Source organism: Pelophylax lessonae, assembly GCF_965119305.1.
Source record: "Pelophylax lessonae genome assembly, chromosome: 9".
Classification (NCBI taxonomy): Eukaryota; Metazoa; Chordata; class Amphibia; order Anura; family Ranidae; genus Pelophylax; species Pelophylax lessonae.
The window spans coordinates 76,384,730-76,398,638 of record NC_138776.1 but is presented as its reverse complement, the minus strand read 5'-3'; the positions used below and the strand labels follow the sequence as shown (position 1 = coordinate 76,398,638).

The following is a 13,909-nucleotide window of genomic DNA, read 5'->3' as shown; positions in this document are numbered from 1 at the left end:
ACCTGTCAAGGTTTTCTATTAGGGATGTTTACATTCCTTGTAACAGGAATAAAAATGATCAAAATAAATACAAGGACAGTGTAAAAAAAAAAAAAAATTATAAATGCTCTATCCCTCTGTGTTTGCATGCATAAGCGAATGCATATTCAAGTCACGCCCGCATATATAAACGGTGTGTAAACCACACATGTGAGGCATCGCTGCATACGTTAGAGCAATAATTCTAGTTCAAGACCTCCTGTGACACTCTGAACAGGTAACCTGTAAAAAAATTTTAATCGCTTATGGCGAATCAAGATTGCTTCCTTTATTTTTTTTTGGTTTTTTTTGTATTGATCGTGCAGCTCTAAAATAAATAAATAACTAAATCTATATAATTTCGATCCATAAGGTCAGCCGAGACATAGTCCCACCGGACGGGAACTGGCCCTGCAAAGGTCTTACAGGGGATAAGAGTACCTTTCCCCCACAGGCTTACAAGGGTAAGGACCCTTGCCGTAGACGGGGTCCCTCCTTTTCAGCACAAAGCTGTACATGTTGCGAGTAATGGTTCCGGTTCCAAATTTGGAACGTTTTCAGGGCTTTTACTCAAACCGGTTTACATTCCCCAAGAAATGAGGCAAGGTGCGTCCAATTCTGGATCTAAAAGCACTGAATTGCTTTGTGTGATTTCAGAAATTCAAGATGGAATGCGTTCGCACAGTGGTGGCTTCCCTATATCAGGGGGACTTCCTGGCCTCCATAGACATCAAAGATGCCTACCTTCACATCCCAATATGTGCAGGACATCAACAGTTTCTGCATTTTGCCGTGGGAGAGGATCATGATCAGTTTTGTGGCGTTACCTTTTGGTCTCGCCTCTGCTCCTCGGTCTTCACAAAGGTCTTTGCTCCGGGCCTGGCTTTGTTACGCCAGCGGGGGTTATCGGTTCTGGGTTACCTGGACATTCTGCTTCTCATTGCAGAGTCTCCTGCTGCGCTGGTGACAAACTTGGAGGTCACCATGTGAATTCTGGAGGAGTTTAGGTGGATTCTAAACCTTCAGAAGTTGTCCCTGGGTTCTTCCATGAGACTGGATTATCTGGGCCTGACTTTGGACTGGTCCTCAGCCAGGGTTTTTTTTTCCTCCGGAGAAACTCCAAAAACTTCAGACTGCGATTCATCTATTGCTTTCCAGCAAATGGTCCTCCCTTCGGACTTGAGAGTATGAGAGTTCTGGGACTGATGGGGTCGTCCTTTGAGATGGTCTCTTTCGCTCCAGTTCCGCACGAGAATCCTCCAGAATCCTTCTCAAATGGAACAAAGATCCGAATTCCCTGGACAACCAGATCCAGCTGAGCCAGGTGACCAGGGGGTCCCAGATATGGTGGCTTCAGTCCCTGCCGCTCAAACTTGGAAAATTCTTCCTCCCCCATATATTGGACAGTTGTCACCACGGATGCCAGGCTGTCCGGGTGGGGAGGTGCTCTCGGCAAGCTTTCTGCTCACGGAGTCTGGTCCCTGGAAGAATCCAGGTTACCGATCAATGTTCTGGAGCTGAGAGCGATCAGGCTTTGCCTAGTCCACTGATGGAGTACCTTCGGGGCTGTCCAGTGTGCATTCAATCAGACAATGCCACGGCCGTGGGTTATGTCAATGCCCAAGGGGGCACCAGAAGTGTCCTTGCGGCCTTGGCGGTGGAAGGCCTCCTTCGATGGGCGGAACGCTTTGTTCCAGCTCTCTCCGCTGTTCACATTCCAGGAGTGGAAAATTGGCAGGCGGATTTCCTCAGTCGACAGACTTTGGATCAAGGGGAACGGTCTCTCCATCTGGAGGTGTTCCCAGCAGTTGTGCCTTCGTTGGGGCACTCCAGAAGTAGATCTCTTGGCATCACGGATCCACAGCAAATTCAGAGGTTTGTGGACGCTCTCAGGACCCTCTGGCAGACGCCACAGACACGCTGGTGGCTCAGTGGGGCCAGTATCAGCTGATGTATGCCGTTCCCCCTCTCAAGTTGCTGCCAAAACTTTTTCGCAGGATCGAGGCGGAAAGCATTCCGGTCATCCTTGTGGCTCCGGACTGGCCTTGCCTAGCTTAGTATGCCGACCTGGTCAGGCTAGTTGCAGATGTTCCTTGGAGACTTCCTCTCAGGGAGGATCTATGGTCCCAAGGGCCAATCTTCCATCCTGCCTTAGTCGCTAGCTTTGAAGGCTTGGCTGTTAAAAGCCAGGTGCTGAAGGACAGGGTGTTGTCTGCTTCAGTGATCCCCACTCTGCTTAAAGCAAGAAAAGCGACTTCTAGGAAGATCTATCGTCGTACGTGGAAGTTGTATATTGCGTGGTGCGAGTCTCTTGGGGTTCCCCCTCACTCTTGGTGGTTCGGATCTTGGCCTTCAACGGGGAGTTGATCAAAAATTGGTCTTGAGTACTATCAAGGGTCAGGTATCGGCCTTGGCAATTTTTCTTCCAAAGGCTTTTGGCCACCCATTCCCTGGTACGTAACTTTTATGCAGGGGGTGCGATACTTGGCACCTCCGGTGTTACTGCTGTTGCCACCTTGGGACCCTAATTTGGTGCTGTCTGTTCTCCAGAAACCTCCTTTTGAAAATATTCTTGAGATTCCCCTGTTTACCTTATCCCAGAAGGTGGCTCTTTTTGGTGGCTATTGCTTCTGCACGCAGGGTGTCGGAACTGGTGGCATTGTCCTGTCGCTCTCCCTATCTGGTGGTTCACGGGGATAAAATGGTGCTTCGTCCGGATCCGTCCTTCCTTTCCAAAGGTGGTTTCCATTTTCCTCTTAAATGAGGATATTTTGCTACCCTCCTTGTCCTAAACCTAAACATCCTAAGGAATTTGCACTGCATACTTTTTGATGTGGTTCAGGCAATCGGGGTGTACTTGGCGACCTACTCAGTCTTTTCGAAAGCCAGATTCGCTCTTTGAACTCACAGATGGACCAAAGAAAGGGCTGCCTGCATCTGCTGCGACTATTTCCAGATAAATTAGACAGACATTTTGTGCAGGCTTATTCAATTAAGGGTCAGGCTCCACATTGCCCTGTTAAGGCGCCTTCTACTCGGGCGCTTAGTGCTTCCTGGGCCTTTCGCCATCAGGCATCTGTGGTTCAGGTTTGCAAGGGGGCTACCTGGTCGCCTGTTCATACCTTCACGAAGTTTTAGAAGGTGGATGTGCTGGCATCTGTAGATGACTCCTTTGGCCGCAAAGTTTGGCAGGCTGCTGTTTTTAAGGGTGTTTTTTTTAGTCTCCCTTGAGGGCGTTTTAATGTTTTTTCAGGTGGGTCTCATCTTATGATGAGTCCTATGTTGCCAGGTTGGCTATGGTTCAGCCTTGGAGAATTATTTTTTGCTGTTCCCACCCCTCATTTGTATGGCACTGCTTGGGAAGGTCCCTACTGTTATGAAGAACAGAGACTGCGTCTGTCTATGAATGATAGAGAAAATTGGATTTTTGTCTTATCGTAAAATCCTTTTCTCTAAAGTTCATTTACGGACGCAGTACCCGCCCCTCTATTTTGGTTTGTATGGTTTTCTGACACTGTTTTGTTACAAAACTGACATCCTATAGCAGAGAGGGGGGGTGGGGGGTATACCTCCTGGGAATGCCCATAGGCGTAGCCAGAACTTTTTCTCTGCCTAGTGTCCTACTCCTGTAGGGGGCAGTATAACCCTACTGTTATGAAGAACAGAGACTGCGTCCGTCAATGAACTTCAGAGAAAAGGCTTTTATGGTAAGACACAAATCCATTTTTACCCATGATCCCCCATGACTGCTTATTAGAAACTTGTACTATCAGGTATTTAGAATTCTGTTTTGTGCAGTTTGTTAAACAAGATCACACCTACTCTGTCCAATAATAAAATAAAAAGTTTTAGCTTTGCTTACACATTAAAGTGCATTTAAACCCAAGAACCAAACTATACATAGTTGGCTTTTGCTTGATCAGCTTACAGCCTGAACAAGATGAAATTAAGATTCCTCAATTCAGTATGCATGGAGAAAAGTGGACTGTTGGTTATTGTATTCAATTTGCCACACCACCCACTGCTGCTGAGTACCTGAACCGTGACTGCATCAGATAGCCCCTGGGTTGTGCTGACCAGGTCACCCACAGCTTAAATTCTGGCCAATTCAGTAGGAATCGTCCAAGATTTGAGCCATATATGGCCACCTTTTATTCTTGTGGTGTGATCTTCCAGAGTCCCCCACACTGTGCCCTCCTACTGTGACAGTATTTAACCGCCTGCCGACCAGCTGCTGTCGTTTTTATTGCGGCAGGTCGGCTCTGTCCTTTGAAATTATGTACCTGTACGTCACTTCACGGGTGCACGTGCCCATTGGCCAAGGGGGGAGGGGGAGCGGCGGCAATCAGCGGGTCCCTTGTCCGTAATTGCTGCCGGGCACCCGCCATCGCTCCCCTTGGAGACAGAGCAGCAGACTGCTGTTCTGCCAGTTATGAACGCGGATCTTGTATTCATCACAGGTCTGTGTTCATGCAGCAAGCCATTCCCCCCCCCCCACAGTTAGAAAGCACCCCCTAGGGACACATGTAACCCTTTGATCGCCCCTGGTGTTAATTACATAGTTAGTGAGGTTGAAAAAAGACATCAGTCCATCCAGTTCAACCTATGATGCGTGTGTGTGTTTGCTTTTAACCGTACATTGTATACCCCTGTATGTTGTGGTCTTTAAGGTGTCCATCTAATAGTTTTTTGAAACTATCAATGCTCCCTGCTGATATGACTGCTTGTGGAAGAGAATTCCACATCCTTACCGTTCTTACAGTGAAGAACCCCTTACGCACTTTAAGGTTAAACCGCCTTTCCTCTAGTTTTAGTGAGTGGCCACGTGTCTTATTGTATCTCCTTTCTCTGAATGGTTTGTTCCTTATGCTCGGGTCACCAGTACAGTATTTGTACATTGATATCATATCCCCCCTCAATCGTCTTTTCTCCAGAGAGAAAAGGTTCAGGGCTTGTAGTCTTTCCTCATAGCTGATGTCCTCCATTCCCCTAATTATTTTTGTTGCCCTTCTCTGGACTTTCTCCAGTTCCAGCACATCCTTCCTGAGGACCGGTGCCCAGAACTGGACAGCATACTCCAGATGTGGCCGGACCAGAGTCTTGTAGAGTGGGAGAATAATCTCTTTATTTCTGGAGTGAATCCCCTTTTTTATACATCCCAGTATTCTGTTGGCTTTGCTTGCGGCGGCTTGGCATTGCATGCCACTGCCAAGCTTGTTGTCTACCAGTACCCCCAAGTCCTTTTCCATCCTAGACTCACCCAGAGGTTCCCCCCCTAGTGAGTAGCTTGCTTTCTGGTTTCTGGCCCCCAAGTGCATTACTTTACATTTATCAACATTAAACCTCATCTGCCATGTAGTTGCCCACCCCGTTATTTTGTTCAGGTCTGCTTGCAAGGTTTCCACATCCTGCATAGAAGATATTGGCATGCCTAGTTTAGTATCATCTGCAAATACTGAGATTGTGCTAGATATCCCCTCCTCTAGATCATTTATGAACAAATTAAACAGGATTGGTCCCAGGACAGAACCCTGGGGGACCCCACTTTCCACACCCGCCCAATCCGAGTACTCCCCATTAATCACCACCCTCTGTACTCTCCCCTGGAGCCAGTTCTCTATCCAGTTACTCACCTTCTGATCCATACCTACCTTCCTTAGTTTGTACAGTAATCGTTTGTGGGGAACGGTGTCAAAGGCTTTTGCAAAGTCCAGATACACCACATCCACAGGCTTACCTTTATCTAGGTGGCTGCTCACTTCATCGTAGAAGGTTAATAGATTGGTTTGGCACGAACGATTTTTCATGAATCCATGCTGATTACTACTTATAATACCGTTTTCATTACTAAAGTCTTGTATGTGGTCCCTTAACATCCCCTCCAAAATTTTGCAGACTACAGATGTTAGGCTGACCGGCCTATAGTTACCCGGGATATATCTCGGCCCCTTCTTAAATATTGGTACCACGTTGGCTTTTTTCCAATCAGCTGGCACCATACCCGTCTGTAAACTATCCTTAAAGATCAAGAATAATGGTCTGGCGATCACCTGGCTGAGCTCATTAAGAACCCTCGGGTGCAAGCCATCCGGTCCCGGGGATTTATTTATGTTAAGTTTCTCTAGTTTGGCTCTAAGTCTATCTTCTGTTAGCCATGGTGGCACTTCCTGAGGTGTATTATTTAGTTCGGCCTTACAAGCTGGGTTTGTGTAGCCCCCCGATTCTTTTGTGAAGACTGAAGAGAAGAAATGATTTAACACTTCCGCCTTTTCTCTGTCCTCAGTGGCCATATTTCCTTTATCATCTTTAATCCCTTCCCTGCCAGTGTCAGTACAGTTAGGCTCCATGTACACGGGACGTTGTTAAAAGTCCCTTTTGAATGCTGGAATTTTTAGGACGTTTGAAACGTCCGTTCGGTCGCGTTTGTACCCGCGTTTAGCGGCGTTTGCGTTTAGAAGCGTTCCTAGAGGTCAAAAAAATTATTCCCCTTTAAAATGGAAAAACGCGAACGCTAAAACGCGGGTCATCGCTAAAAAAATTCCCTGAACGCAACTGCCTGCAAATGACTGTAAACGACCTGGTGTATATGGACAGATAAGATAAAATGTAGATGGGTTCAGGGGCTTCTGAAAAAAACGCCCAACTGCTCCTAAACGGCCATTTCCAGCGTCCCGTGTACATGGACCCTAACAGTGCATGGTTTACTGTAGTAATGTCACTGGTAACCCCAAAAGTTTTGATTATCAGGTGTCTGATCTGTCTGCCGAAATCTTGCAGTCCCACTAAAAATCGCAGATCGTCGGCTTTACTAGTAAAAAATAAATAAAAATGACCTAAATCTTTGCCCTAGTTTTGTAGACACGATAACTTGCGCAAACCAATCAATATACACTTATTGGGATTCTTTTCTACCAAAAATATGTAGCAAAATACAAATTGGCCTAAAATGATAAACATTTTTGATTTTTAAATTTTTTTTTTTTTTTTTTGGACATGTATAGCAGAAAGTGAAATATATTAATTTATTAATAATTTTTTTCAGAAATGTTGCTTTTTTTTTTTTTTTGTTTTTAGCGCAGAAAATAAAATTCGCAAAGGTGATCAAATACCACCTAAAGCTTTATTTGTGTGGAAAAAATTACATCAATTTTATTTGGGTACAGCGTTGCACGATTGTGCAATTTTCAGTTAAGGTAATGCAGTGCTGTATTGCTAAAAATTGCCTGGTCATTAAGAGGTACATCCTTCCGGTCCAGAAAGTGGTTAAATTGTATTTCACCAAAACTTTCTCTTCATTCAGCTAATACTGTTTAGCACAGCTTAGTAGCTGAAAGGAGAGAGTTTGCTCTGGTGAAATCTGATCTGAATGCTGTCGGAACAGAAGAGCGGTCAGTTGTTTTTATTTATTTATGAGTGCAAGACTGAGAGATTGCTCCAATAGGAGCAAGAAACTCGGTGCTTACTGCACTTATCTGATGTGCTTATTATGGGATAGCACTGCAGTTTTCCTTTTGTACAGCTGTCTGCTGCAGACATGACAGGAGTTTTTTTGCTTCTTGGTCATTGACCATGCCTGTGCCCACAGTCCCACCCACACTAGCTTGGATAGGGCAACAAGACACATGGGGTTCACTGACAGCCCCTTTCACTGGCTACAGCTAAGGATGCTTCTAAAGGAGACCCTGTGATGATGCACAGGGTGTATATTCACGCACCCTCTACAATTTGCCAGGTGGATGTCTAGACTTCATCTTCTGCCAGCTTTTGGCATAATGTCCTACGGGCAGTGCCTTAAGGCTGCAGGCAGTCCTCAGTTTTTTTTTTTTCTCCTTATGTTCTTTAGTAGATCATTTGGTGTTGTGATTTCTATGCTGCCCATCCCTCGGTTGGACTGCTTTTGGACAGCTCGTTTGTCTCAATCATGTGTCCCTCAATGATCCTGAAACAAAGCTGTATTTTTTTTTGCTCGCCGTAAAATCCTTTTCTCTAGCGCTCATCGACAGACGTAGTCCTCGGTGATACACCACCTTCGGGTTATGTTACCTCCGCAGGAGCAGGACTAGACAGGAAATTAAAAAGCTCTGGCCACACCCTAGGGGCAGTCCCAGAGGGTATATCCTCTCTCTCTCTGCCTCAGCAAATCAGTTATTTTCTGTCTAGTTAGGAGTAAGGACCTAGATACCTTGCTGGGATCTTAGGTCCTGGCAAGAATTTTTTTCTAAAAGGATTTTTAGACAGCTTTTTTTCTCCAGTGTTCCTGTGAGATCTTCAAGCAAGAAAGCTGAACTGGGCGACGGGCTGGATGTCGAGATCCGGTGGTCACCCCAGTTCAGCCTACGAGCGCGTGCAGGCCATAGCTCCGCGCTGGGTCGGCCGCGACAAAGTCCCATTAAAAGGACTGAACCCGCGAGTTAAACGTCTCGCTGAAACGCCAAAGACCATGAGTCACGGCGTCCGTATCGGTCGACAGCCCTCCCGCTCCGGTGGAGAGGGGTACTGTCAGGAGTTGGTGCCCGCCTGGTTCCGGTATGGTGAGTAGTATGTTCCCCCTTTTTCCCTGACGGGTTTTGTGGTGAACGCGGGCCCCTCTCTGTATGGTAAGAGAGTTCTTTCTATCCTATAACATGTCACAAATCCTCCTACTTTGAGTGTGATTTTATGTGTGCAAAAAGCCAGGAGGCTTGGTTTGGGAGCTAACAATCTATTGTATACATGTTTTAAAGATGTAATCTGTGGCATTCTGGGAATCTTATGGGTTAAGTATAAGCTACCTACCAGTCAGAAGCCATGGACATGTAGACTGCCTTCCAAATCAGATCTCCAGCTATTAGCAGGCCTCCCGAACGGCCATGCGGTCCGCCAGGGCCGGTACCGCCAACCACGCCATATCCCCATGCAGAGAGAGTGTTGTGTGCCTGCAGCACACCGCTAGTCAGCACAGGCCGCCGCCATTTTTTTTTGCTGGATCGCACGAGCCGCCATTTTGGCGTAGCCTCGTGTCTCCAGCATGGGGGCGGCCATGTTTGAGGTGATTCTACACCTCGTGGAGCTTGGGGGAGGCGCCGGAAGGCGTGCAGAGGGGCGGAGCCGCCTCCCTTCTTCCTGGGCAGCCAGCCAAAAGACTTCCTGTTTGTCTAAGACAGCGCTGTAAGCTGTTGCAGTTTAACTCTGAACATCAAGTGGTGAGCCTGGGGGTCTATCTCTCTCTCTCTCGATCGATAGGGATCCCTAGCAGGTAACACTAAGGGGTTTTTTTGTGGCACTGAGGGTCAAAAAAAAAAAAGTTTTTTCTTTACTTTTGAATTATATCATCCAGGAAGTAACGGGAGTTATTATGGACCCTGCCACACATATTCCCCCACCTGTTTCCCTCGAGGGGGCCTCGGGACCCGCCGGTGCACAGAGTATAGAGTCATTTACAGCAATTTTGGAGTCTATGGTGGCTCGGGTGGAGGCGGCCTGTCAGGGACGGGGGTCAAGGAAGCGACCCCCGCCTACCCCTATACTATCTGACACCTCTGACTCTGATTCAGAGATGGTCACTGCAGTTGCAGGTTCCTCTGCAAGGGCTGTTATCCCCCAGGTAAAGCCCCCTCAGACAGTGAGGAGGACGCTTCTTCTCCTGCTATAATTCAGGAAGAAGCATTGGTGGACGCACTAGTTGTGGCAGTGCAAGAAACCTTAAAACTTGAGGCTTTACCGGCAGAGGCAACTGAAACAGAAAGGCCTTTTGGGACTAATAAGCCCATCAAGACGGCGAAGGCTTTTCCTGTACCTAAATGTTTTTGGTAATCAGATTAAAGGAGAATGGGAGCATTCTAAACGTACCTTTACTATTTCCAAGCGTATTGCTAGACGCTATCCGTTTGAGGAATCCATCATTAAGAAATGGACGGTACCACCAGTCGTGGATCCGCCTATTTCCAGGCTGAATAAAGCCACGGTTATTCCAGTGGAGGACACTTCGTCCTTTAAGGATCCGGTGGATCGAAAGATAGAAGCGGAGTCCCGCACTATCTTTTCTCTGATAGGGTCAGCATTTAGACCAGTAATTGTTATTGGTCTAGTTTCCCAGACACTTACGGAATGGGCGAAAATGGTACGCCAAGATCTTAGGGGAAAAGATATTCCCCAGGAGACATCTGATTTGATGGAACAGATTATACAAGGGCTACAGTTTATCTGTGACGCAGCCTTGGACACTACTCCCTTGTTAGGGCATGCATCTAAGTTAGCAGTGATCCTCAGACGTGTGCTGTGGTTAAAATGCTGGTCAGCTGACCTAGGTTCCAAAAAGACCTTGACCAATCTCCCTTTTCAGGGGAATCGTCTATTTGGAGCCAACCTAGATGAAATCATTAAGGATGCCACCGGGGGCAAGAGTACTTTTTTGCCACAGGCTGCAAAAGTTAAGGGACCTCGCAACAAGCGAGGACCTTTCTTTACCGCCCATAAAGGGCGCCCGGCTGGTACTCCCGGGAAAGGCAAGACTCCTCCAGGAGGGTTCAAGAAGGGATGGTCGGACAAGCAGAGGACCAACCCAGCCAAACCCGAAGTAAAGGAGTACACAGCCTGAAGGTGCGCCCCCACCCGATTTCAGGGTGGGGGGACGTTTTCACCGGTATTCAGGACATTAGATCGAGCATCTACCACTACTACCGGTGCGATTCTTCCCTTCCAACATTTAAGTACAGGAAGCGGTAGTTACCGTTCCCTGTATAGATCTTTTCCTTTACCTTTTCCTAAGATTAGTCCCGATACCTCACAGGAATCGGATCTGATTGACCAGATAGGCCAAGTAGCCTCTAGTCGGGTGACTTCGGTCCCTGAGGTTCAACCAGAAAAGATCACCTTTCCTGATAACTATCAGGTATCTGATAAATGTGTGGGAACAGAAAACGACCAGACTTTCTCGGATGGTCGGGGCCAGATAGCTCTAGGGACGCCTGGTTCAGATCCTATCAGCGCCAGTGGTCCTAGAAATTCTAGGCTGGCCTCTTCAAGCCGGCCTGGCCGACTTGGACATGTTAGTCGCAGACGTTCCGTGGGAACTTCGTCTCAGGGAGTGTCTGTGGTCTCAAGGACCTATTTACCTTCGTGCTTTACAGTCGCTGGTTTTAATGGCCTGGCCATTGAGACCCAAGTACTGAAGGACAGAGGTTTGTCTACTTCAGTCATTCCTACCCTTATTAAAGCAAGGAAAGCGACTTCCAGCAAAGTCTATTATCACACATGGAAGACTTACATTGCGTGGTGCGAATCTTTAGGATTTCCTCCACGTACCTATTCGGTGTCTCGAATATTGGCCTTTTTGCAACAAGGGGTTGAGCAGAAGCTAGCCTTGAGCACCATCAAGGGTCAAGTTTCAGCATTAGCAATCTTCTTTCAGAAACCTTTAGCTACCAAATCCTTGGTGCGGAATTTCATCCAGGGGGTGCGGCACCTGGCTCCTCCAGTCCGCGCGCCCTTACCGCCCTGGGATCTTAATTTGGTTTTGTCGGTTCTACAGAAACCTCCCTTTGAAAACATCAGGGAGATTCCCTTGCTTACTTTATCCCAGAAGGTGGCCTTCTTGGTGGCTATTACTTCTGCTCGCAGGGTGTCAGAACTGGCTGCATTATCATGCCAGTCCCCATACCTAGTGATTCATAGGGATAAGGTAGTACTTCATCCTAAGCCATCTTTTCTTCCTAAGGTGGTTTCAGATTTTCATCTGAATGAAGATATTGTACTACCTTCCTTGTGTCCTCAGCCCAAGCATCATCGGGAACATGCGTTGCATTCCTTGGATGTGGTTCGGGCAATCAGGGTATACCTGAAAGCTACGGAATCATTCCGTAAGACGGATTCACTTTTTGTGATCACGGATGGCCCCAGAAAGGGTTTGCCTGCATCTGCCGCGACCATTGCCAAATGGATTAGACAAACGGTGGTACAGGCTTATTCTATTAAGGGTCAGAGTCCTCCGTTCCCTGTTAGGGCGCACTCCACTCGAGCGCTCAGTACTTCCTGGGCCTTTCGCCATCAGGCGTCAGTGGTCCAGGTATGTAAGGCGGCCACTTGGTCGTCGGTACATACCTTTACTAAATTCTATAAAATTGATGTGACGGCATCGGCGGATGCCTCATTTGGCCGCAAGGTTTTGCAGGCCGCAATTTGAGGAGACCGGTGGTCTACCTCGAGGGTTTTTTTCTGTTTGAAAAAAAAAAAAAAAAAAAAAAAAGAAAAATTTTTTTTCTCTCTTTTGTTGAGTCTCATCATTAAGGATGAGCATTGTAAACTTCTAGTTGGCACCAGTTGGGCCTTCTAGATTGGGATTTGATTTCCATTTTCCCACCCCTCAGTTGTGATACTGCTCTGGGACGTCCCGAAGGTGGTGTATCACCGAGGACTACGTCTGTCGATGAGCGCTAGAGAAAAATGGATTTTTGTAAAATCTTACCGTAAAATCCTTTTCTCTTAGCTCATCGACAGACGTAGTCCCCGCCCCTCTGTTTTGGAGTTGGGTTGGGTTAAATTCTCTAAGCACTGCTTTTTCACATAACTGATTTGCTGAGGCAGAGAGAGAGAGGATATACCCTCTGGGACTGCCCCTAGGGTGTGGCCAGAGCTTTTTAATTTCCTGTCTAGTCCTGCTCCTGCGGAGGTAACATAACCCGAAGGTGGTGTATCACCGAGGACTACGTCTGTCGATGAGCTAAGAGAAAAGGATTTTACGGTAAGATTTTACAAAAATCCATTTTTCTTGACCTGTTTGGAGCACACCTGTGTGGAGGTTACTTCTTGGTGTTTTTGTTTTCTTACTCTTGGTATGCTTTGCTATAGAACAGGCATGTCCAACCTGCGGCCCGAGGCCCGGGACAGCAGGCAATGCGGCCCACTGCCCCCTGACAATTTTTATTTATTTTTTGCTGGGGAAGAAGGAAGTCGATTTGGGGAGGATTCCAACTAACTGTAGGCAGAGGCTGCTTCGGAGGGGAAAGGGGGGCGATCAGGGATCTCCGGCTTACCTGGTGGCCGCTGTCATACAAAGCCCTGCCTCCTGGACTGGCTCCTAAGATAGACAGCACATTGGTGACGTCTATCATGGGAGCCGGTCCAGGAGGCAGGACTTTGTATGACAGCGGTTGCCGGATAAGCGGGAGATCCCCGCTCTGTGTAATCCAGCGGCTCTCCTCTCTCTTCATTGCAGACTACATTGGATGGGCACACACTGGGGAGGCTGCATTGGATGGGCGCGCACTGGTAAGGCTGCATTGGATGGGCACTGATCAGGCTGCATTGGATGGGCAAGCACTTGTGAGGCGGCATTGAATGTGCACACACTAGTGAAGCTGCATTGGATGGTCATGCACTAGTGAGGCTGCATTGGATAGGCACACACTGGTGAGGCTGCATTGGATGGGCACTGGTGAGGCTGCATTGGATATGCACTGATCAGGCTGCATTGGATGGGCATTGACATGTATGAATAAGGACATGACATTTTCTGGCTGCCTAAGTCTTATGTGCTAGGGGTGCAACTAGTCCCCAGCACATAATTGTAAATATCCCAGCATGTGCCTTGTTTCTGACTCCTCCCACCATGACTTCAAACCACTGAAGTGCTCAAGGTAGATAGTGTTCCTTTAATATCTCTCAGAAGAAGTAAACCTCTGTATACTGATTACATTTCATTTGATCATCCTCTAGTTGTGTTAAATTACTGTGGGAGGGGGGCGCGGTGGCATGGGTAGGGCGCAGTGGCGTTTTATTACTTGTATACCTTAACTATAGTGTTATTTGCGGCCAGAGAAAATGTCTCTACATTCAGTGTGGCCCAGAGAAGCCAAAAGGTTGGACACCCATGCTATAGAATGAAGGCATATGCCAGTGTTCAAACACTTCTGCA

At 47.3% G+C, this 13,909-nt stretch overlaps 1 protein-coding gene across 1 annotated transcript in view; it reads left to right on the top strand.

Annotated features, from left to right (window-relative positions):
• Positions 1-13,909, top strand: part of ZRANB1 (zinc finger RANBP2-type containing 1) — a 127,790-nt gene that overhangs the window by 78,240 nt on the left and 35,641 nt on the right. The gene's annotated exons all lie outside the window — the stretch shown is intronic.